The sequence below is a fragment of the Pseudopipra pipra genome, unplaced genomic scaffold, assembly GCF_036250125.1.
Source record: "Pseudopipra pipra isolate bDixPip1 unplaced genomic scaffold, bDixPip1.hap1 HAP1_SCAFFOLD_162, whole genome shotgun sequence".
Classification (NCBI taxonomy): Eukaryota; Metazoa; Chordata; class Aves; order Passeriformes; family Pipridae; genus Pseudopipra; species Pseudopipra pipra.
Window position 1 is genome coordinate 34,068 of NW_026990641.1, and position 23,276 is coordinate 57,343.

General features: G+C 54.6%; 1 long non-coding RNA gene across 2 annotated transcripts; it reads left to right on the plus strand.

Moving 5' to 3' along the window:
* The first annotated feature begins 15,408 nt into the window (after window positions 1-15,408).
* On the plus strand, window positions 15,409-19,135 carry LOC135408064 (uncharacterized). Of its 2 annotated transcripts, none has more exons than XR_010427214.1 (4): window positions 15,409-15,627; window positions 16,172-16,734; window positions 17,657-18,373; window positions 18,959-19,135. It is a non-coding gene; the product is annotated as an uncharacterized LOC135408064 (long non-coding RNA). The 2 variants fall into 2 exon arrangements; XR_010427215.1 differs by having other exon boundaries at window positions 17,671-18,373.
* The last annotated feature ends 4,141 nt before the right edge of the window (window positions 19,136-23,276 follow it).

Here is a 23,276-nt window from a genome sequence, read left to right on the forward strand (position 1 = left end):
GGCATTGCCGGCCACCCGATCCTACCCCGATCCAAATGAGGATTCCTCGCAGGGAAAAGGTGCCAGCACAGAAAGCCCTGCCTGCCCACAGAGTCCCCAGGCTGTGCCACACACTGCACCTGAAAGCCAAACCTCACAGGCTTTCTGTCCCGGGAAACAGGGCAGCAGTCCCCCACCTTGGTCAGCCCCGCCCACCACTGCCGGCCACCCGATACAAACCCGATCCAAAGGAGGATTCCTCGCAGGGAAAAGGTGCCAGCACAGAAAGCCCTGCCTGCCCACAGAGTGCCCAGGCTGCGCCACACACTGCACCTGAAAGCCAAACCTCACAAGCTTTCTGTCCCGGGAAACAGGGCTGCTGTCCCCCCTTTGGTCAGCCCCGCCCACCACTGCCGGCCACCCGATCGAAACCCAATCCAAATGAGGATTCCTCGCAGGGAAAAGGTGCCAGCACAGAAAGCCCTGCCTGCCCACAGAGTGCCCAGGCTGTGCCACACACTGCACCTGAAAGCCAAACCTCACAAGCTTTCTGTCCCGGGAAACAGGGCTGCTGTCCCCCCTTTGGTCACCCCCGCCCCGCCATTGCCGGCCACCCGATCCAAACCCGATCCAAATGAGGATTCCTCGCAGGGAAAAGGTGCCAGCACAGAAAGCCCTGCCTGCCCACAGAGTGCCCAGGCTGTGCCACACACTGCACCTGAAAGGCAAACCTCACAAGCTTTCTGTCCCGGGAAACAGGGCTGCTGTCCCCCCTTTGGTCAGCCCCGCCCCGCCATTTTAGCAGCCCCCCCAAAACCCGATCCAAATGAGGATTCCTCGCAGGGAAAAGGTGCCAGCACAGAAAGCCCTGCCTGCCCACGGACACCCCAGGCTGCGCCACACACTGCTCCTGAAAGCCAAACCTCACAAGCTTTCTGTCCCGGGAAACAGGGCTGCTGTCCCCCCTTTGGTCAGCCCCGCCCACCACTGCCGGCCACCCGATCCAAATGAGGATTCCTCGCAGGGAAAAGGTGCCAGCACAGAAAGCCCTGCCTGTTCACGGACACCCCAGGCTGCGCCACACACTGCACCTGAAAGCCAAACCTCACAAGCTTTCTGTCCCGGGAAACAGGGCTGCTGTCCCCCCTTTGGTCAGCCCCGCCCACCATTGCCGGCCACCCGATCCAAAACCGATCCAAATGAGAATTCCTCGCAGGGAAAAGGTGCCAGCACAGAAAGCTCTGCCTGCCCACAGAGTGCCCAGGCTGTGCCACACACTGCACCTGAAAGCCAAACCTCACAAGCTTTCTGTCCCGGGAAACAGGGCTGCTGTCCCCCCTTTGGTCACCCCCGCCCACCACTGCCGGCCATCCGATCCAAACCCGGTCCAAATGAGGATTCCTCGCAGGGAAAAGGTGCCAGCACAGAAAGCCCTGCCTGCCCACAGAGTGCCCAGGCTGTGCCACACACTGCACCTGAAAGCCAAACCTCACAAGCTTTCTGTCCCGGGAAACAGGGCTGCTGTCCCCCCTTTGGTCAGCCCCGCCCCGCCATTTTAGCAGCGCCCCCAACACCCGATCCAAATGAGGATTCCTCGCAGGGAAAAGGTGCCAGCACAGAAAGCCCTGCCTGCCCACGGACACCCCAGGCTGCGCCACACACTGCACCTGAAAGCCAAACCTCACAAGCTTTCTGTCCCGGGAAACAGGGCTGCTGTCCCCCCTTTGGTCAGCCCCGCCCCGCCCACCACTGCCGGCCACCCGATCCAAACCCCACCCAAATGAGGATTCCTCGCAGGGAAAAGGTGCCAGCACAGAAAGCCCTGCCTGCCCACGGACACCCCAGGCTCTGCCACACACTACACCTGAAAGCCAAACCTCACAAGCTTTCTGTCCCGGGAAACAGGGCTGCTGTCCCCCCTTTGGTCACCCCCGCCCCGCCATTGACGGCCACCCGATCCAAATGAGGATTCCTCGCGGGGAAAAGGTGACAGCACAGAAAGCCCTGCCTGCCCACAGTGTGCCCAGGCTGCGCCACACACTGCACCTGAAAGCCAAACCTCACAAGCTTTCTGTCCCGGGAAACAGGGCTGCTGTCCCCCCTTTGGTCAGCCCCGCCCACCACTGCCGGCCATCCGATCCAAACCCGATCCAAATGAGGATTCCTCGCAGGGAAAAGGTGCCAGCACAGAAAGCCCTGCCTGTTCACGGACACCCCAGGCTGCGCCACACACTGCACCTGAAAGCCAAACCTCACAAGCTTTCTGTCCCGGGAAACAGGGCTGCTGCCCACCCCTTGGTCAGCCCCGCCCACCACTGCCGGCCACCCGATCGAAACCAGATCCAAATGAGGATTCCTCGCAGGGAAAAGGTGCCAGCACAGAAAGCCCTGCCTGGCCACAGAGTGCCCAGGCTGAGCCACACACTGCACCTGAAAGCCAAACCTCACAAGTTTTCTGTCCCGGGAAACAGGGCTGCTGTAACCCCTTTGGTCAGCCCCGCCCCGCCATTTTAGCAGCCCCCCCAAAACCCGATCCAAATGAGGATTCCTCGCAGGGAAAAGGTGCCAGCACAGAAAGCCCTGCCTGCCCACAGAGTGCCCAGGCTGCGCCACACACTGCACCTGAAAGCCAAACCTCACAAGCTTTCTGTCCCGGGAAACAGGGCTGCTGTCCCCCCTTTGGTCACCCCCGCCCCGCCATTGCCGGCCACCCGATCCAAACCCGATCCAAATGAGGATTCCTCGCAGGGAAAAGGTGCCAGCACAGAAAGCCCTGCCTGCCCACAGAGTGCCCAGGCTGTGCCACACACTGCACCTGAAAGCCAAACCTCACAAGCTTTCTGTCCCGGGAAACAGGGCTGCTGTCCCCCCTTTGGTCAGCCCCGCCCCGCCATTTTAGCAGCCCCCCCAAAACCCGATCCAAATGAGGATTCCTCGCAGGGAAAAGGTGCCAGCACAGAAAGCCCTGCCTGCCCACGGACACCCCAGGCTGCGCCACACACTGCACCTGAAAGCCAAACCTCACAAGCTTTCTGTCCCGGGAAACAGGGCTGCTGTCCCCCCTTTGGTCAGGCCCGCCCACCACTGCCGGCCACCCGATCCAAATGAGGATTCCTCGCAGGGAAAAGGTGACAGCACAGAAAGCCCTGCCTGCCCACAGTGTGCCCAGGCTGCGCCACACACTGCACCTGAAAGCCAAACCTCACAAGCTTTCTGTCCCGGGAAACAGGGCTGCTGTCCCCCACCTTGGTCACCCCCGCCCCGCCATTGCCGGCCACCCGATCCAAACCCGATCCAAATGAGGATTCGTCGCAGGGAAAAGGTGCCAGCACAGAAAGCCCTGCCTTCCCACAGAGTGCCCAGGCTGCGCCACACACTGCACCTGAAAGCCAAACCTCACAAGCTTTCTGTCCCGGGAAACAGGGCTGCTGTCCCCCTTTGGTCACCCCCGCCCCGCCATTGCCGGCCACCCGATCCAAACCGGATCCAAATGAGGATTCCTCGCAGGGAAAAGGTGCCAGCACAGAAAGCCCTGCCTGCTCACGGACACCCCAGGCTGGGCCACACACTGCACCTGAAAGCCTAACCTCACAGGCTTTCTGTCCCGGGAAACAGGGCTGCTGTCCCCCACCTTGGTCAGCCCCGCCCACCACTGCCGGCCACCCGATCCAAAGGAGGATTCCTCGCAGGGAAAAAAGTGCCAGCACAGAAAGCCCTGCCTGCCCACAGAGTGCCCAGGCTGTGCCACACACTGCACCTGAAAGCCAAACCTCACAAGCTTTCTGTCCCGGGAAACAGGGCTGCTGTCCCCCCTTTGGTCACCCCCGCCCACCACTGCCGGCCATCCGATCCAAACCCGATCCAAATGAGGATTCCTCGCAGGGAAAAGGTGCCAGCACAGAAAGCCCTGCCTGTTCACGGACACCCCAGGCTGCGCCACACACTGCACCTGAAAGCAAAACCTCACAAGCTTTCTGTCCCGGGAAACAGGGCTGCTGTCCCCCCTTTGGTCAGCCCCGCCCACCACTGCCGACCACCCGATTCAAACCCAATCCAAATGAGGATTCCTCGCAGGGAAAAGGTGCCAGCACAGAAAGCCCTGCCTGCCCACAGAGTGCCCAGGCTGTGCCACACACTGCACCTGAAATCCAAACCTCACAAGCTTTCTGTCCCGGCAAACAGGGCTGCTGTCCCCCCTTTGGTCAGCCCCGCCCCGCCATTTGAGCAGCCCCCCCAAAACCCGATCCAAAAGAGGATTCCTCGCAGGGAAAAGGTGCCAGCACAGAAAACCCTGCCTGCCCACGGACACCGCAGGCTGCGCCACACACTGCACCTGAAAGCCAAACCTCACAAGCTTTCTGTCCCGGGAAACAGGGCTGCTGTCCCCCCTTTGGTCAGCCCCGCCCACCACTGCCGGCCACCCGATCCAAACCCGATCCAAAGGAGGATTTCTCGCAGGGAAAAGGTGCCAGCACAGAAAGCCCTGCCTGCCCACGGACACCCCAGGCTGCGCCACACACTGCACCTGAAAGCCAAACCTCACAAGCTTTCTGTCCCGGGAAACAGGGCTGCTGTCCCCCCCTTTGGTCACCCCCGCCCCGCCATTTTAGCAGCCCCCCCAACACCCGATCCAAATGAGGATTCCTCGCAGGGAAAAGGTGCCAGCGCAGAAAGCCCTGCCTGCCCTCAGAGTGCCCAGGCAGTGCCACACAGTGCACCTGAAAGCCAACCTCACAAGCTTTCTGTCCCGGGAAACACGGCTGCTGTCCCCCCTTTGGCCAGCCCCGCCCCGCCATTTTAGCAGCCCCCCAAAAACCCGATTAAAATGAGGATTCCTCGCAGGGAAAAGGTGACAGCACAGAAAGCCTGCCTGCCCACAGAAGTGCCCTGGCTGTGCCAGAAACTGCACCTGAAAGCCAAACCTCACAAGCTTTCTGTCCCGGGAAACAGGGCTGCTGTCCCCCCTTTGGTCAGTCCCGCCCACCATTGCCGGCCACCCGATCCAAACCCGATCCAAATGAGGATTCCTCGCAGGGAAAAGGTGCCAGCACAGAAAGCCCTGCCTGCCCACAATGTGCCCAGGCTGTGCTACATACTGCACCTGAAAGCCAAACCGCACAAGCTTTCTGTCCCGGGAAACAGGGCTGCTGTCCCCCCTTTGGTCAGCCCCGGCCCCCCATTGCCGGCCACCAGATCCAAACCCGATCCAAATGAGGATTCCTCGCAGGGAAAAGGTGCCAGCACAGAAAGCCCTGCCTGCCCACAGAGTGCCCAGGCTGTGCCACACACTGCACCTGAAAGCCAAACCTCACAAGCTTTCTGTCCCGGGAAACAGGGCTGCTGTCCCCCCTTTGGTCAGCCCCGCCCCGCCACCGCGGGCGACCCGATCCAAACGAGGATTCCTCGCAGGGAAAAGGTGCCAGCACAGAAAGCCCTGCCTGCCCACAGAGTGCCCAGGCTGCGCCACACACTGCACCTGAAAGCCAAACATCACAAGCTTTCTGTCCCGGGAAACAGGGCTGCTGTCCCCGCTTTGGTCAGCCCCGCCCCGCCATTTTAGCAGGCCCCCCCAAAACCCGATCCAAATAAGGATTCCTCGCAGGGAAAAGGTGCCAGCACGGAAAGCCCTGGCTGCCCACAGAGTGCCCAGGCTGAGCCACACACTGCACCTGAAAGCCAAACCTCACAAGCTTTCTGTCCCGGGAAACAGGGCTGCTGTCCCCCCTTTGGTCAGCCCCGCCCCGCCATTGCTGGCCACCCGATCCAAACCCGATCCAAATGAGGATTCCTCGCAGGGAAAAGGTGCCAGCACAGAAAGTCCTAGCTCTCCACAGAGTGCCCAGGCTGAGCCACACACTGCACCTGAAAGCCAAACCTCACAAGCTTTCTGTCCCGGGAAACAGGGCTGCTGTCCCTGCTTTGGTCCCCCCCGCCACACCATTTTGGCTGCCCCCCTCAAACCCGATCCAAATGAGGATTCCTCGCAGGGAAAAGGTGCCAGCACAGAAAGCCCTGCCTGCCCACAGAGTGCCCAGGCTGTGCCACACACTGCACCTGAAAGCCAAACCTCACATGCTTTCTGTCCCGGGAAACAGGGCTGCTGTCCCCCCTTTGGTCAGCCCCGACGCGCCATTTTAGCAGCCCCCCCAAAACCGGATTCAAATGAGGATTCCTCGCAGGGAAAAGGTGCCAGCACAGAAAGCCCTGCCTGCTCACGGACACCCCAGGCTGGGCCACACACTGCACCTGAAAGCCAAACCTCACAAGCTTTCTCTCCCGGGAAACAGGGCTGCTGTCCCCCATCTTGGTCAGCCCCGCCCACCACCGCGGGCCACCCGATCCAAACCCGACCCAAATGAGGATTCCTCGCAGGGAAAAGGTGCCAGCACAGAAAGCCCTGCCTGCCCACGGACACCCCAGGCTGCGCCACACACTGCACCTGAAAGCCAAACCTCACAAGCTTTCTGTCCCGGGAAACAGGGCTGCTGTCCCCCCTTTGGTCAGCCCCGCCCCGCCATTTTAGCAGCCCCCCCAAAACCCGATCCAAATGAGGATTCCTCGCAGGGAAAAGGTGCCAGCACAGAAAGCCCTGCCTGCCCACAGAGTGCCCAGGCTGTGCCACACACTGCACCTGAAAGGCAAACCTCACAAGCTTTCTGTCCCGGGAAACAGGGCTGCTGTCCCCCCTTTGGTCTGTCCCGCCCCGCCATTTTAGCAGCCCCCCCAAAACCCGATCCAAACGAGGATTCCTCGCAGGGAAAAGGTGCCAGCACAGAAAGCCCTGCCTGCCCACAGAGTGCCCAGGCTCTGCCACACACTGCACCTGAAAGCCAAACCTCACAAGCTTTCTGTCCCGGGAAACAGGGCTGCTGTCCCCCCTTTGGTCCGCCCCGCCCCGCCATTTTAGCAGCCCCCCCAAAACCCGATCCAAAAGAGGATTCCTCGCAGGGAAAAGGTGCCAGCACAGAAAGCCCTGCCTGCCCACCTTATACCAAAAGTGGGCCATTAGCTGAACTTGACAGACACACGGCAAAGCTTTTCTTTCCACTATTGAACTGCACCCCGTCTATTGATGAAGTGCTCCACTTAAACTCTCAGTCCTATTCCAGAAAAACCATTAGCCGCAGACCTACCTCATAGGCCACCAAAGACAGCTGGGAAGGAGAGTGGTTCTTCTCTTTTACTCCCTCTGCCTGGACGACCTGCTACTCCAAGTGCCCTGCCTTACTAACATGGCACACTCCTCTTTGCCTGCTCAAATTTCTATCACCCAGAAACCACCTGGACTCCACCCCCCGCTCAGCTGATTATGCCTCTCAAGGCAGCCGGGCTGAGCTCGGAGCAGTTTCTCCCCGCAGTTTAAATCCCCCACAAACGCCCTCAGCTGCATTCAATGAGGAGATGATTAGAGCTTGCAGTGCAGCTCCGTTCACCTGGGCTGAACTGAAAGGAGCTCCTCCATGAAGTAAAAATCTCCGAGGAAGAACCTCAACTCGTCTCCTGGTTACCTCACAAGGTCCTTAGGTGCAGATGAGCTGATGTGGCTTGCTCGAATACCAGGAAACAGACCACTTACTCCCCACAGAGTGCCCAGGCTGCGCCACACACTGCACCTGAAAGCCAAACCTCACAAGCTTTCTGTCCCGGGAAACAGGGCTGCTGTCCCCCCCTTTGGTCAGCCCCGCCCCGCCATTGCCGGCCACCCGATCCAAACCCGATCCAAATGAGGATTCTCCGCAGGGAAAAGGTGCCAGCACAGAAAGCCCTGGCTGCCCACGGAGCGCCCAGGCTGTGCAACACACTGCACCTGAAATCAAAACCTCTCAGGCTTTCTGTCCCGGCAAACAGGGCTGCTGTCCCCCCTTTGGTCAGCCCCGCCCCGTCATTTTAGTAGCCCCCCCAAAACCCGATCCAAATGAGGATTCCTCGCAGGGAAAAGGTGCCAGCACAGGAAGCCCTGCCTGCCCACAGAGTGCCCAGGCTGTGCCACACACTGCACCTGAAAGCCAAACCTCACAAGCTTTCTGTCCCGGGAAACAGGGCTGCTGTCCCCCCTTTGGTCAGCCCCGCCCCGCCATTTTAGCAGCCCCCCCAAAACCCGATCCAAATGAGGATTCCTCGCAGGGAAAAGGTGCCAGCACAGAAAGCCCTGCCTGCCCACAGAGTGCCCAGGCTGTGCCACACACTGCACCTGAAAGCCAAAGCTCACAGGCTTTCTGTCCTGGGGCACAGGGCTGCTGTCCCAATGTTTCTTGCAAATCCCACCTTCCTGCCTTTGCCAAGTTAGGCAATATCAGCCTTTCCTTGGCTATGAGAAGTTTCCTTTATTTTTAAAAAAGCAGAATAATTCCAAGGACCGTCTGCTAAGCAGAAGCAGGTGGGTGACAGAAGGCAGTGGGGTGTAAGCCCTGCTGGTCCTCCAGCTTTTCCCTTTGCCTCTTCCTGACCTGGTTGCTGTTTGTCCTGCCAGGCCAGGGATCCTGAATCCCTCCAAGGGTCCTGGAATTGATGAACTAGAGGTGTAACTGAGGCTGGGCTTTACCCCAATTAAAGAGGAGGTGCTGAACCAGCCCAGCATACGGAACCTCTGCCCTCATAGAGCAACTGGGAACAACTAAGGGGTTTTACAGAAATGCCAGTAGGATAAAGGGTTTGGATGAGCTTTCCCAGCAGCCAGTGCCCTGCTGTGTCTGCCCACAGATCCGTTTTCTGTCTGTATTTCCTGCAGCCGACTCCAAGCAGAATGGGATGGTGTCTTAAAAGCTGGTGGGGTGGGAAAGGGGAAGATCTGTGTTAATTTACAATTCCACAAGATTATCCTTTCAGTCTGTTTTACTTTTGGAGTGTGAAGGACAAGGGGAAGTGGGGTGCAGTGGGGAACCAGTGGAATCTACCAGGCAACCAAAACTAAGCTGGACAATGCTTTTCTCTTTTTCCTTCTTTTCTTTTCCCCGTTCCTACAGAAACTATGTGAAGGATAATTTTAATGTGTGGGAGACGATAAGAGAGAGAGCAGTGGGAATGTTCTAAGAGCTTTTACACGTTTCTTTCACAGTCTGACTGCCCCTATTCAGAAAAAGTCCCAAGTATTAAAATACCAATGGACATCATGGAGCAGGAACCTTTCCTAAGTGATAGCAAACCTGCTGACAGTGAGTAGAACTAACCTCTCACATGCCTGCTTGACTCTGACTTGCACTACAAATATATATCTATATATTTAGAGTGATTTTTTTTTTAATTTTTTAATCTTTCCTTTTACTTGAGAAGTACTTTTTCTTGTTCTATTCTTTTTCCTCTCTTTTTTAATTTCCAGGCCTCTGCTTTATGACAGATTTTGCTTTTGTGAGCTTTTTGTTTTGTTTTGGTTTTTTTTTCCTTTGCTGGTTACAAAATCAATGTTGTTCCTTCTGCTGCCTCCAGCTTAAGTGCTTTTCTCCCCTCCCCTCCCCTCCCCCTTGGTGTTAACCTGCTGATGGTGGGATTTATTTTTTTCCTCTGAGTCTGGTGTTCTGGATTTGCAGCGCTGTCCTGTCACTGTTTGTTTCCTTAGGTGCCAAGCAGTTGCAAAAAAAATCAGCACTTAACAGAGTAATTAATTATTTGTGTCATTAAGCTGCCCAGGCAGGGATCAGTTGGTCATTAACTTATTTCCCTTCTTAGATGATTTGCTTTTGTGCTCTTCTCTTGGTTTTAATTTCTCATGTTAATATCCATAAATGCTGATTGTAATCTTTATTTTCAGTCATTCCCACTTTACATTTTCCTCTTTTAAGTGAGGAATCACAGCTGACCTTGGCTTTTTTGCCTTTGAGCTGACTTTTTAATATACTAAGGGTGTCCTATACTGTTTTGTTGTGAGTTGGGAGGGGAGAAATACAAATCAGAGCAATAAATTAGTGCTGCTGCCAGACTGGTAATTCCTGGGAGTAGGACCTAAACCCCTAGGTGATAAATCCTTAAATTATCCTTCGGGTTTAAGAGCTGGGACCCAAGTCCCTTTCCTTTTGGTGGCATAGAGAGGCCTTGGGCAACACGGAGCATTGCTCTGTGGGTTTTAGATACAGAAGTATCTAAAAGTTCTACCTCTTATTTCTAGATGCCAGGCTTTCTGTAAAAGATGTATTGTACCATATATAATGTGATTTTTACAAAAAACCAAACCCACCACACCACAATCTCCAGGACGTGGCACAGGGCTGGATCGGTTCCATTAACACCTTCTGCTCCGAAGCATCTGGCTGCTTTAGGGTTATGTTGGTTTTATGGGTTTTATTTTTTATGAGTAATCTTTGCTGTGAAGGAGACGGGATGTGATCCGCATCCTCCTGCATCCCACACCATCATCTGTGGAATTTACCCGAAATCTTGGCTACTCAGCTTCTCGGCCCCAGACCCGGCAATGCAGCAGGACCAAGCAGAAAACGTTTCAAATATTATTAAAGTGATTTTTTTTTCCAGTAATATAAACCATGAAATTCCTTATAACATTATAGTATTTTACAGTTTTATGAAGCTTTCTATTGTGACTTTTATGGAATCAAAAGATGAAATGATGAGATACTTTAGCATTTATATTTTTCAAAATGAAATGTATACTGAAAATAAAGTAGCTTTATGCATTTATGGGAGAGTTCATGTCCATTTTCGCTCCTTATGTGTCGAGTCTTGTCTGACCGAATTGAGATCTGAGGATCACTGTGGTGGTATGGGGGAGTGGCTGGCAATTTGGAAGCAGGCGTCATTGGTTCGCCTGGATTGCCAAGGAGCAGCACGGAGATGAGCCCACTGGTGCCAGGGGTGCCACCTCCTTCAGGAAGCAGGCGGTGGGTGCAGGGGAGATGCAGCAGGTGGAGACCATGGAGAGGAAGGTCCTGGTGGAGACCATGGAGAGGAAGGTCCTGGTGGAGCCCAGGAGCACAGGCAGAGGCGCCTGGCTGTAGCTGCTGCCGTACTCGTCCAGATACCTGCGGCAGGGGCGGGACGAGGAGACCCGGCACCCCGGGATCGGGAGCAGGAGCTGCGGGATTTAGGGGCGTTGGGGCTGCCCGGGGATGGGAGCCCTCTCCGGCTACCGGGAACGGCGAGTCCGCACTGCAGGACTTGACCGACAGGGCCGAGGACTGCGGGAGGGACAAGTGGTTATGGCCACCCACGACACACTCTCTCACCCCAGCCGTGGTTTGGGGTCCATCCCCCGCTTTTGGGTCGCGCCCCGGGGCTGCAGTCCCGGCCGTGCCCACCGGGGTCACCGCTCTCCCGTGCCAAGGCACAGCCCCGGCTCCCCCGGCCCGAGCGGGACCGTGTCCCGTTCCCTGGGGGTTCCCAGCCCCAATCCCACCTCGGGGGGAGAGGCGGCACCGGCCAGGACCCGCAGCGGGCACGGGCGGGGCCCGGGAACGAGCCCCGGGAACAAACCCCCGAGCACGGACCCCCGGGAACGAGCCCCTGGACTTAAGAGTAAGGGGTTTGAAATCCTCAAAAGCTCAGTGATGACAGAACAGTGTCACTGCCTTTATCAGCTCATCTCTAAATTCAACATGGCACGAGAAGCTGTGCAGAAATACCCATCTCAACAAAGATCTCCCAGAGCAGTTCGAATCCAAGGGTGCTTCACTTCAGCTGTGCACAAGCACCACTCCTGCTCACCTCCGTGCTGTGTTTGACAGATTCTGCCATAACATTCCTTTGGGGAACCTGCTGGTTCCTGCTCACGAGGAGGCTGATACATCAGACTTACTGCCTGAGGTACAAAACACTCTCCAGAGTAATCACCCCAACAACTGTATCAGATAGAAACACATCCTTAGAAATAACAATTGCAATGCCAGGGTTTCATGTTTTAAACATTCTGTCTCTCCCTCCAGAGTTCTCCTGGGAATGTAGGGATGGTGTTTAAGAGCAGCATAAGGAAAACTGACAGTCACTGTTCCACACTTTCCAGGATAGCAACACTGCCAAACTGAGCTTGTAACATAGACCCTCTCAGGATAGTTTGTAGATCTCATTAAATGCTAATTCTTCATGAGAAGAATCAGGACAGGGAGGCTGATTTAACACCTAGAGGGATTCGTGGGCTACAATGAGGACACTGACCACAAGCCTGGTGCTCCTGAAAAGAGCAGGTATTGACCTGACAAGTGCCTCAGATCGATCTGTGACAAGAAGTGGGAGGTGGAGTTGGTACCAGAGTCGCTGTCCCTTCACACACAGTTAGTCAGTGGCCTGCAGAAAAGAAGGGGGTTCCTGCCTGCTGCTCTGCCCTGTCACTGCCCCGTTCCCTGGGAAAGTGCAGCTCTTGTCACTGCAGTGTAAAGGTGGGGAAAAGGCAGCGAGAGAAAGGCAGCCCAGCTTGGGGGGTGACCCTCCCTTCCTTCAGCTGCTGGGAAACGTGGCCGGGGGTCCCTCAGAGGCACTCCAGCTGAGGAGCTGCACCACTGCCAGAGGGACTTGGCAGTAACGGGGCAAGGGCAGCTCCTAAAATGCCCAGCTGGAGGAACGAGCCGCCCAGGCCTCCGCACCAAGCCCTGTGCAGGGCACTTGGGCTGCTGGGGAATGGCCCAGCAGGGAGGTTCTGCTCCTGCCAGCCCAGCTGTTGCTGCCAACCGCATAGGAGGGGAGGTATTTTGTCAGGACAGTCGCTCATGGAACGGGTTGCCTGGGGAGGTTGTGGTATCCCCATCCGTGGAATGTTTCAAAACATGACTGGATCCCTCCCTGAGCAGCCCGGTCCGATCCCATTGGTGACTGTGGCCTGAGCAGGAGGTCAGACTTAGAGACCTTGAACTGTCTCTTGTGACCCAGATTCCTCTACAGTCCTGCAGCAGTTCTGGCTTCCTACAGTCCATGAGACCTGTTGGTTCCACAGTCTGCAGAGAAGCTCCTTTGCCCAGCAGGCAGTCCTGGAATGCCCAGCCATCCATGGCAGAGATTCCCAGAGCTGCCACATGCCCCAGCTGTCCCTGAGCCCCAGCTTTGGCCGCGGCACTGAAACGCTGCCAGGACCTGTCCCTGCTGTGCAGGTCCGTGGGGCTGCAGGACACGGTGTCACACAGCACACACGGCCACTGGGTCCTGCCAGCTCCTCCAGCCTGTGCTTCCTGATTGCCGGGGATTTTAGGGGCCACCTGTCTCCAGGGATGGGCAGGGAAACAGAGATTTCCTGTGACAGGGAGCAAGATTTCCTGTGACAGGGCCTTGCCAAGGCAAGCAAATCGCCTGGGCTTCAGGTGCCCGTGTGCAATTCCATCTCCAGGCTGTCTCCCCCAGCAGCAGGTTCCTGTCCCCAGTTCCCGATCTCCCTCAGCTGAGCGGGCGGGGCGGGGCCGCAGGGCCAGGCGGGCTGGGATTGGGCGGCGGCGCTCGAGCGCTGATTGGGCAGCGCTGGCGGCCCGCGGTATAAAGGGCCGGCGGGGGGGGTGCGGTCGGTTGTGTGTGAGGGCTGAGGGTGGTGCCCCGCTGCTGCCCGGGCTGCGGAGGGGAGAGCGCCTTGGCCGCTGGGTTATGGACCGGGGGAGCCGGGGGGCGTTTAGGGGCGCCTTGTGCTGGGCAGCGGGGGCCGGGTAAGCCCCTTCCCTGCCGGGTGACCCCGGGGGAGCCGTGGCAGGGCTGCGGGGCTGGTTGTCTGAAAAAGGTGGAAGCTCTGTTGGCCTCTGTTGACACCTGCACCAAAGGAGATGCAAATTTTCCCCCTCTTGGTTGCAGGCTTCACGAAGCTCCCAGGAAAGGAAGTTTTAGATTCCAACTCACCTTTATGCTAAAGGTTTCCTTGTTCTCTCAGCAGGATGTCGAGTGCCACCGTGTCCCTGAGGTTCCCCTTTCTGCTGTTGGGAGAGCACAAGGTGGATGGAGAGGATCCCCAGCCATCTGCAGGCAAAAGGGACTCGCACAACTGCAGTTTTCCTACAGCCCTCATGAGAGGGGCTTTGAGGGTACCATGGGTAATGTGCCAGCTCTCCTGCTGGAGTTTTCATCTTCTGCTATATTTGAACATAAAGAGTAAAACAAAAGTCAGGTGTGTTCTGGAGTATGTTACACTCGTGCAAAGCTCCTTCCCTCTGTTTATTTTCTGTTCTGGAAAGCACAGTCTGGGGTTCCTGGGCACTCCCTATTAAATGATTCCATGAAAATAATTTTGTACTGAAAGGAGAAAGGAGCTGTCTGTGGGAGGTCAGATGTCCCTGAAAAACCTTGATGTTTTTTCACTCAGTAAGCTCTTAAAATATCTCAAAGTGGGTAGGAATGCCTGGCTTCTAAAACTCACCAGCTGAGTCTTAGAGGCTTCTTTGAAGAGCTGAGTTCAGGCAGCAGAATTGCCCCCCCAGGAGGGACTCTGTGCCTGCTCTCCCGTGGCTCCAAGGGATCTCTGGCCCTTCACGCCGGCACCGAGATTTTCTCGGGAAGGGCCTCAGATCCCCGGACCAGTCTGGGACACAGGCAAGATCCCCCTGCATTTTAGGAGCAAATTGGGCCCCCCTGGAGGGACAGTGCTGTTGGTACCCCCCGGGTTGGGGCACCCCGAGGACTCCAGCGCGCACCGAAAGGATTATTCGGGGAGATCCTCGGGGTGCCCGGCCCTGGGGAGCTCAAAGCAAGGTCCCTGCCATGGATTCAGGCATTGCTGAGAGTATCCCAGGGGTAGCTGTCCCTGCTAGACATGGAGCTCTCTAATGGACTGTAATTGTGTTCTAAAAGTGGTGCTCGAAGTGCCAAAGCAGTGTGGGATTGGGATTAAGAAATGAGCAGTGATGGTCCAATTGGCTGTTTTCTCTTGAATGTAATGGTAAGAGCTGCAGGAGTGCCAGGTGTGTGTTCCAGTCCCCAGCATTTGGTTTGCACATGTCCTGGTCAGACACAGGTCCAACTTCTCCAGTCCTTAACACAACAAAGAGGGAATGAAGGACTGGCAGTGTTAAGGTGATTGGTGTGACAGGGGTTAAACTGGGAAAACATTGGGGAATTCCTCGGTTGGTCTATTTGCCAAACTCACCCAAACCTGTGCTAGGAAGAGATGGACTGGAAAAGTTGAGGCAGCAATGAAATGGAAAACTGGGGATAATGAAACTGTAATTGCTGCAACTAAATGTGTCCAAGCAGCAGCTCTTGTTGTGCAGGGAATAACTCCTGTCAGCAGCAAGGTCCCGACTGAAGTGGCAGCTGCAGTTGTTCCTGTGGTGTGGGCCAGTGGAACTGCAGGAGAGTGGGAGAGGGCAGAACCTGTAGGTATTACCCCTGATGTGGGATCTATATGGGTAAGGCAAACCCAGTATTCTTTAAAATCAGAATGCCAGCTTGGATTGGTTGCAGTAACAGCTAAATTGGCTCATCCTGGTTTGCTTGTAGGACGTGAATGCAAGAACCTGCCAAGTAAACCAGTGGCCAAGATGATTGATCAGTGCAGGACCTGAGAGAACCCCTGTAAGTGACAACCTCGAGCAGTTTCCAGTACTGGATTGAAAAGATGGCCTTTGCTGCATCTGCTTGAGCAAGGAAAGCCAAGAAACCTTTGCTTTGGAAGGAGAAAATCCAGAAAGCGGGAAGGAAGAAAAGAAGCCCCCTGACTCCTCCTGAGCCCCAGACAGCCCATGAACTGCCTTGCTGGGAATGGTAGGATGGGGTGGACTCTGGATTGCTCCCTCTGGATGTGTGGTAAGACTGTTCTGCCAACTTTTCCGACAGCCTGTAAGCATTTGCTGCCTTGGTTAGATGGTGCAAGAGCAGCCTTTAAGCAGCTAAAGCATTCCCTGAGGAGAGCTCTGGGTCTGCCAGATGTCTCAGAACTGTTGGAATCATCTTTGGTGGGGAGGGCAAACAAAGGCCAAGGTGTGCAGTGACCCCCCTGAGAAGGGACTTTGAGTTAATGGCATCCCTGCAAGTGAACTGTGTGGGCTGTTCCCCCTGTAGGGCAGGTGATAGTCCCAGCTACAGTGATGGGAAAAATAGTTAAAAGAGAGCCCCAAAAGCTGGAAATCCTCTTGGAGGCTCTTGGCAAACAGAGTTTTCTGAGTTCCCCCTGAAAGAAGAACAGTGATAGTTTTGAGTGGTGGTAGATCCTTTGAATAGATAGCCTTGAGTGTGTCCTTGTTGCACCAGTAGGCCTTGTCCAACTCCCCATCTTCCAGGAGATACACATATTAAAGTTTAAAATGATCCTTTTCCTGATCCTTTGTTGTCTTGAGGCTCTCCCCTGCAGGAACTCCAGGAACTCCTGGTGCCGCCTGGGCCGATGGATTGGACGCCCCAGCCCCTCCGTTCCTGCCCAGCCACTGGGTCCGTGTCCAGTGGTGGCACTGCCAGCCCTGCAGGTGAAGTGGGAAGGGCCTTTCCAGGTCTTGTGGGTCACATTGATAGAAGCTAAATTTGCAGAAAAAGGACCTGGGGTCTGTTATTCTTGAGTTCAGAAAGCTCCTTTGGATTGGTGAGCAGGACAAAGTGGATCCTTCAGAGTTCCCATCTGTGTTTGTGTCTCAGCCTGTGTTAGGATTCAGGGCTGTAGCTGTTGTTGTCACTGAGGAGTCAAACTATGCTTTAAATCATGAGACACTGGCCTGATGGCCAAGTGTGAGGAAAAAAGGGGGAATGATATCTGAGTGTTGAGATGTAACAAGATCTGATCCTTTTTGCAGTGGGATGTAGCCTGGAAACTGCAGAGAGCTGAGCCAAGGGATTGAAAGGGACCAAGCAAGGGAGGTGAAGAAAGAAGGAAGAAGGGAAGTGAGGCAGCAGCCAAGCAGCAGCAAGTTGCTGTGTAAGCAGGTGAGTTGTGTTGAGGTTCCTAAGGCAGGCACTGAGGACTTTGAGGGCTCCAGACAGAGCAGACCTGGGAAGGCCCTCGGTGACGCCCCTCTGAGACCTTCGAAGTGTAGGCGTGTATGGTAATGAGTGTTGGAAAATGTCCTGACTGTGGAACAGGAATGCAGGGAAGGAAAATGAATCCTCCTGTAATGCTGACCCCTCCCATCATCTGCAGTGGAGATAGCTCTGTGTGCCCTTTGGGAACTGATTGCCAGGACAACTGGTGGGCTGGAATGATTCAAGAGCGTAGGAATACAAGATTGCCTGGCTTCTGAAACTCACCAGTTGTGTCTCAGAGGTTCTTGTAAGAAATTTTAGACAATACCTGAACTTCTAGTGTGTACTTCTGAGTTCAGTTGGAAAGAGATTGTCCAGGGAACAAGTATCTTTCTCATTCCAAGAAGTTGCACTTGATGAACTTCCCATCTGAGCTGATGCCCTTGGCAGGAGAAGTGCTCAGCAAGGAGGCTCTTTGCTCCTAGGCAGGAAGAAAGGCCAGTGCCCTTCCTCCCCAAGGCCCAGCCCAGCAGGGCTGGCAGGAGCTGCTGGTGTGGCTGCTCTTTGGGTTCTCAGCTGTGGCTGTGGGGTGGTGACATCGTGTTCCTGCCTGTGCTCCAGGGCAGCCAAAAGCCCCAGCCCAGCCTCTGGGCCTTTTTGGGAGCCTGAGCTATTGTAGTACTGGGGATGGGGGTTTGGGTTTTTGTTTCCCTAAAAGTAGAACCATTGGGGGGGATCTCTTATCTCACAGTTGTTGTTGTTTTGATATCTTAATTAATTACAACTTGAGAAGAAAACCTTGTGTAACTAAGGAACTGACTTGCACTGGTTACACTGAAAGTGCCAAGGAGTTGTAGTGTCCACTAGATTGTTTGTATTGAAGCAGTTTGGTGTTTACAGAGGGATAATAACTCCTGTCAGCAGCAAGGTCCTGACTGAAGTGGCAGCTGCAGTTGTTCCTGTGGTGTGGGCCAGTGGAATTCCAAGAAATGGACAAGGACAGAAGCTGTAAGAATTACCCCTAAGGCAGAGTCTCTCCTGGTAAGGCAAACCCAGTATCCTTCAAAATTAGGAAGCCAAGCTGGATTGGTTTTATTAACAGCTAAATTTGCTGATCATGGTTTGATAGTAGAATGTGAATGGAAGGACCTGTAAAGAAAGGAAATGGGAAAGATGATGGATTGCTGGGAGCAGGGGCTGGCAGACAGTGGGATGGATGTTTGGTTGTGTTTGGGAATGAGCAGCTTGACCTGCCCAGGGTTGTCTGTGCTGGGGGTGGGTTTGGGTCCTGTGTGGCCACAGGTCTGTGCAGCAGCTGGAGCCTGGGCAGGTCTGGGGGCTGTGGTGTGCCAGGCTGCTGAGTTTGTTTTGCCTGTTTCCTTGGAGTGTCCCAGTGTCCCTGCTTGGCTGTTTGTTGCCCTGCAGGCAGAAGAGCCCAGGCCTGAGCTGGCTGAGTGTTGGTGTGAGCCAGAGTGGGTGTCCCTGCCCTGGGGCCAGTCCCCAGAGCTGCCTTTGGCATCCCCTGCTGAAGGGTGGGAGCTGCCCAGAGCCAGCAGCATCCAGCTGGAGGATCCAGGAGGATGCAGCTCTGCTTTGCTGGGAGGTAAGAGGTGGGGTGCAGGAGCTGGCAGGGGTGTTTTGCAGGCAGAGGGAGGGCAGGAGCAGGAGAATTGCAGGTGCAGCAGCTGGGTCAGTGCTGGATGGAGTCGGGGCTGGGAAAGGGCCCTGAGTGTCAGGGCAGGGGAGAGCCCAGGGTGGCCCTGGGAGCCCTGGGGCTGTGAACAAGTGCAGTGGGCAAAGGAATGGGCACTGGAGAGCTGGGCAAACAGCTGGAGGAGTTGCAAGGGGAACCAGGAGACTGGAATGCAGGAGCAGCAGCTCCCTGTGTGTGTGTGTAGAACCAGGTGTACTGCAGCCCTGAGTGAGGTGGGAAATGAACCTCAGGAGGCTGGGAACAAGTGCCACACACTGGTTAAAGTGGGATGGAGTCTTGCCAAGTGTCTGAAAAGCTTTTCTTCAGTGTTGCTTTATCAGTTGAAAACTGAAGTGATTGTCGAGGTGTTGGCAGTTGTTTTCCTGTGTCTTTGGTGAGGTGTTGACTCAGTACCTTTCTTGGAGCTGCTGTTGGATGAAGAGGTGCCCCCAATTGACCTGTAAGGTCCTTGTTTTTCTTCCCTGCTACTCCCAGCTTGTCCAGGAGATGGAATTCCAGTGCTACAGTCTGGGTGGGTCATGGTGCTCCCAAAAGGAGCCTTTGTGCCTTCAGGACAAGTTTTGGTGCCACTGGAGCTGCTGGGAGAAGCATAGGGTTGGCAGTGAGAGGCCTGGAATGATGTTGGTGTGGTACAGAAGAAATGAGCAGTGATGGTACAATTCACTATTTTCTCTTGAATGTAATGGTAAGAGCTGCAGGAGTGCCAGGTGTGTGTTCCAGTCCCCAGCATTTGGTTTGCACTTGTCCTGGTCAGACACAGGTCCAACTTCCTCAGTCCTTAACCCAGTAGAGGGAGAATTAAGGACTGGCAGTGTTAAGGTGATTGGTGTGACAGGGGTTAAACTGGGAAAACATTGGGGAATTCCTCAGTTTGTCTGTTTGCCAAACTCACCCAAACCTCTGCTAGGAAGAGATTGAGTGGAAAAGTTGAGGCAGAAATGAAATGGAAAACTGGGGATATTGAAACTGTAATTGCTGAAACTAAATGTGTCCAAGCAGCAGCTCTTGTTGTGCAGGGAATAACTCCTGTCAGCAGCAAGGTCCCGACTGAAGTGGCAGCTGCAGTTGTTCCTGTGGTGTGGGCCAGTGGAATTGCAGGAGAGTGGAAGAGGGCAGAACCTGTAGGTATTACTCCTAATGTGGGATCTATATGGGTAAGGCAAACCCAGTATCCTTTAAAATCAGAATGCCAGACTGGATTGGTTGCAGTAACAGCTAAATTTGCTCATCCTGGTTTGTTTGTAGGATGTGAATGCAAGAACCTGCCAAGAAACCAATGGCCAGGATGATTGATTAGTGCAGGACCTGAGAAAACCACCTTAAATGACAACCTCGAGCAGTTTCCAGTATTGGATTGCAAAGATGGCCTTTGCTGCATCTGCTTGAGCAAGGAAAGCCAAGAAGCCTTTGCTTTTGAAGGAGAAAAACCTGAAAAGCAGGAAGGAAGAAAAGAAGCCCCCTGACTCCTCCTGAGCCCCAGACAGCCCATGAACTGCCTTGCTGGGAATGGTGGGACAGGCTGGACTCTGGATTGCTCTCTCTGGATGTGTGGTAAGACTTTTATACCAGCTTTTAAGAACAGCCTGTAAGCATTTGCTGCCTTGGCTAGATGGTGCAAGGGCAGCCTTTAAGCAGCTGAAGCATTCCCTGAGGAGAGCTCTGGGTCTGCCAGATGTCTCAGAACTGTTGGAAGCATCTTTGGTGGGGAGGGCAAACAAAGGCCAAGGTGTGCAGTGACCCCCCTGAGAAGGGACTTTGAGTTAATGGCATCCCTGCGAGTGAACTGTGTGGGCTGTTCCCCCTGTAGGGCAGGTGATAGTCCCAGCTACAGTGATGGGAAAAATGGTTAAAAGAGAGCCCAAAAAGCTGGAAATCCTCCAGGAGGCTCTTGGCAAACAGAGTTTGCTGAGTTTGCCCTGACAGAAGGACAGTGATAGCTTTTGAGTGCTGGTAGATCCTTTGAATAGATAGCCTTGAGTGTGTCCTTGTTGCACCAGTAGGCCTTGTCCAACTCCCCATATTCCAGGAGAAAGACCTATGAAAGGAAAAAGTGATCTTCCTAATCCTTTGTTGTCTTGAGGCTCTCCCCTCAGGAACTCCAGGAACTCCTGGTGCCGCCTGGGCCGATGGATTGGACGCCCCAGCCCCTCCGTTCCTGCCCAGCCACTGGGTCCGTGTCCAGTGGTGGCACTGCCAGCCCTGCAGGTGAAGTGGGAAGGGCCTTTCCAGGTCTTGTGGGTCACATTTATAGCAGCTGAAGTTGCAGAAAAAGGACCTGGGGTCTGTTATTCTTGAGTTCGGAAAGCTCCTTTTGATTGGTGAGCAGAACAAAGTGGATCCTTAGGGTAAAGTGGGAATGATATGTGCATGTTGAGATGTAACAAGAGCTGATCCTTTTTGCAGTGGGATGTAGCCTGGAAACTGCAGAGAGCTGAGCCAAGGGATTGAAAGGGACCAAGCAAGGGAGGTGAAGAAAGAAGGAAGAAGGGAACTGAGGCATGAGCCAAGCAGCAACAAGTTGCTGTGTCAGCAGGTGAGTTGTGTTGAGGTTCCTAAGGCAGGCACTGAGGACTTTGAGGGCTCCAGACAGAGCAGACCTGGGAAGGCCCTCAGTGAAGCCCCTTGGAAACCTTCTAAGGGTAGGTGTGTGTGGTAATAAGTGTTGGAAAATGTCCTGACTGTGGAACAGGAATGCAGGGAAGGAAAATGAACCCTCCTGTAATGCTGATCCCTCCCATCAGCTGCAGTAGAGATAGCTGTGTGTGCCCTTTGGGAGCTGATTGCCAGGACCCCCGTGGGGCTGGGATCATGGCAGGGTGTTGTAAGCAAGGAATGCCTGGCTTCTAAAACTCACCAGCTGAGTCTCAGAGGCTTCTTTGAAGAGCTGAATTCAGGCAGGAAAATTGGCCCCCCAGGAGGGACTCTGCCTGCTCTCCCGTGGCTCCAAGGGATCTCTGGCCCTTCACGCCGGCACCGAGATTTTCTCGGGAAGGGCCTCAGATCCCCGGACCAGTCTGGGACACAGGCAAGATCCCCCTGCCTTTAGAAATGAGGCCTTCTTGTGGCTTCCCCCCTGTACCCGTTGGGGGGTTCCAAAGAAGGCCTCTTGAAATGCCTTTTGGGCTGTCCATGGCAAGCTTGAGACCAAATTGGCCCCCTGGAGGGACAGTGCTGTTGGTGCCCCCCGGGTTGGGGCACCCCGAGGACTCCAGCGCGCACCGAAAGGATTATTCGGGGAGATCCTCGGGGTGCCCGGCCCTGGGGAGCTCAAAGCAAGGTCCCTGCCATGGATTCAGGCATTGCTGAGAGTATCCCAGGGGTAGCTGTCCCTGCTAGACATGGAGCTCTCTAATGGACTGTAATTGGGTTCTAAAAGTGGTGCTCCAAGTGCCAAAGCAGTGTGGGATTGGGATTAAGAAATGAGCAGTGATGGTCCAATTGGCTGTTTTCTCTTGAATGTAATGGTAAGAGCTGCAGGAGTGCCAGGTGTGTGTTCCAGTCCCCAGCATTTGGTTTGCACTTGTCCTGGTCAGACACAGGTCCAACTTCCTCAGGCCTTAACATAATAGAGGGAGAATGAAGGACTGGCAGTGTTAAGGTGATTGGTGTGACAGGGGTTAAACTGGGAAAACATTGGGGAATTCCTCAGTTTGTCTGTTTGCCAAACTCACCCAAACCTCTGCTAGGAAGAGATTGAGTGGAAAAGTTGAGGCAGAAATGAAATGGAAAACTGGGGATATTGAAACTGTAATTGCTGAAACTAAATGTGTCCAAGCAGCAGCTCTTGTTGTGCAGGGAATAACTCCTGTCAGCAGCAAGGTCCCGACTGAAGTGGCAGCTGCAGTTGTTCCTGTGGTGTGGGCCTGTGGAATTGCAGGAGAGTGGAAGAGGGCAGAACCTGTAGGTATTACCCCTGATGTGGGATCTCTCCTGGTAAGGCAAAGCCAGTATCCTTTAAAATCAGAATGCCAGACTGGATTGGTTGCAGTAACAGCTAAATTTGCTCATCCTGGTTTGCTTGTAGGATGTGAATGCAAGAACCTGCCAAGAAAACCAATGTCCAAGATGATTGATGAGTGCAGGACCTTAGAGAACCACCTTGAATGACAACCTGAAGCAGTTTCCAATATTGGATTGCAAAGATGGCCTTTGCTGCATCTCCTTGAGCAAGGAAAGCCAAGAAACCTTTGCTTTGGCAGGAGAAAATCCAGAAAGCCGGAAGGAAGAAAAGAAGCCCCCTGACTCCTCCTGAGCCCCAGACAGCCCATGAACTGCCTTGCTGGGAATGATAGGACGGGGTGGACTCTGGATTGCTCTCTCTGGATGTGTGGTAAGACTGTTATGCCAACTTCTCAAACAGCCTGTAAGCATTTGCTGCCTTGGCTAGATGGTGCAAGGGCAGCCTTTAAGCAGCTGAAGCATTCCCTGAGGAGAGCTCTGGGTCTGCCAGACCTCTGAGAACTGTTGGAATCATGTTTGGTGGGGAGGGCAAACAAAGGCCAAGGTGTGCAGTGACCCCCCTGAGAAGGGACTTTGAGTTAATGGCATCCCTGCAAGTGACCTTTGTGGGCTGTTCCCCCTGTAGGGCAGGTGAGAGTCCCAGCTACAGTGATGGGAGAAATGGTTAAAAGAGAGCCCCAAAAGCTGGAAATGCTCCTGGAGGCTCTTGGCCAACAGAGTTTGCTGAGTTCCCCCTGACAGAAGGATAGTGATAGCTTTTGAGTGCTGGTAGATGCTTTTAATAGATAGCCTTGAGTGTGTCCTTGTTGCACCAGTAGGCCTTGCCAAAGTC